The 1,524-nt window shown below is 42.1% G+C and overlaps 1 non-coding gene across 1 annotated transcript; it reads right to left on the bottom strand.

The window, feature by feature from the left end:
* Positions 1-607: 607 nt before the first annotated feature.
* On the bottom strand, positions 608-681 carry TRNAM-CAU (transfer RNA methionine (anticodon CAU)). Its single transcript has one exon. It is a non-coding gene; the product is annotated as a tRNA-Met (tRNA).
* Positions 682-1,524: the final 843 nt, after the last annotated feature.

Raw genomic sequence — 1,524 nt, forward strand, 5'->3', positions numbered from 1 at the left:
ATCGTAAAAGGAAACTGGAAAGCAAAGCGAAACGAAAGAGATCAAAAGCGATTGAAGTGACTAGTTGGAAGTTCCTGAAAGCAGGGAAAGCGATAGTTGACTTTTCTTGAGAAGTAGGGACCCAAGAATGACAAGTGGACTAGTATTCATAGGGGCCTTTTCTTTTGAGAAGGCTTACCGGATACTATGCTGGCCCCAATGCGAGGTAGTTTCCCTACTTGTAAGATCCTGATTGCCTTTATGCTTGAGTTTCAGCATTCCTTTACTCCAGTCAACTGTCATTTGACCAAAACTTGACAACCAGTCAATGCCTAAAATAAGATCATAACCTTGTACATCAAGCACCCTAACTTCTGTTTCAAATTCAAGGTTTTGTAACTTGAATTGAAGGTTGTCACATTTGGTACTGGTCAATAACTTACGGCGAGACGAGCAGCAAAAAAATAAAAATAACATTAATAGGTGGAAGTCTTCGAAACTTACTTGTCAGTTCGGTTGTGCCTTGATACCTATCTATAGCTTTCCTAGCGACTTTGTTTACTCATCGCTAGTAAGACTGTCTGCTGATCCCAGGAGATCAGGACTCGTACAAGTATCTGACGTGATTAGGCGGGGACAGGATTCGAACCTGCAGTCTTCAGGTCATGAGCCTGATGAGTTGACCAATTCCTCTACCCCGCTTCTTCCCCTGATCTTTCTTTCCCTCTTCCCATAAACATTGATTCTCTCTCCTAACCACTCTTAAATATGTGAAATACACGGAATCGATCCAAAACTACAAGCAAGGGAATCAACTCTTATTGCCGTAAAGGGAAAATAACCCCTTTCCTTTATATATATATATATATACAAGGAACAAGTAGCCTTCGCCACCTATTCCTGAATTAAGGGAACGCGAGAAAGATTTCTCTATGTTAATTCAAAAGAAACAAACGGACGACTGAATCCTATAAATGAAATTCTTTTGAGAAGAGCTTGCGCCTATGCTTCTATAAAAATCACCTATGTGGAACGGATGCTTCTACTTGGTCATCATAGACCAGCAAATCCATTTGAGAGCTGTCTTTCTTTGATGGTAGTGTCCTTTCTTCACGCTCACCATCTCTGCAGAGCTTAACAAGATAATCCATGCCAACAACCAAAGCCAACAAGCCTTCGCTCAGAAGCTCTTTCTTCATCTAAGCTTTTAGTAACATTAGCTGTCATCAATAGGGTGGAACGCATTAACCAGTAGAAACCTTGCTTCAAGGTAGATTCTTACATGTTTGGAGTTTTATCTGGATCCAGGTACCTCAACTATTGGCCTTACATGGCCTGACATGGGTATTCCCTCTTTCTAGTCCCACTCTTCTCCAACAGAGCTCCCTCACTGAGCGAGCATTCGGCATTCCTAGTATGCTCCACTCATTCTACGCCAAGCACCCAATCACGGGATCAGAATCACACTCTAGATCATACCTTTCACGAAAGAAAAGGACAGGTAGCCGCTGCTAAACCAAGATCTCCATCTCTTGACTCCGTCAA

This window comes from Aegilops tauschii, chromosome 1, assembly GCF_002575655.3.
Source record: "Aegilops tauschii subsp. strangulata cultivar AL8/78 chromosome 1, Aet v6.0, whole genome shotgun sequence".
NCBI lineage: Eukaryota > Viridiplantae > Streptophyta > Magnoliopsida > Poales > Poaceae > Aegilops > Aegilops tauschii.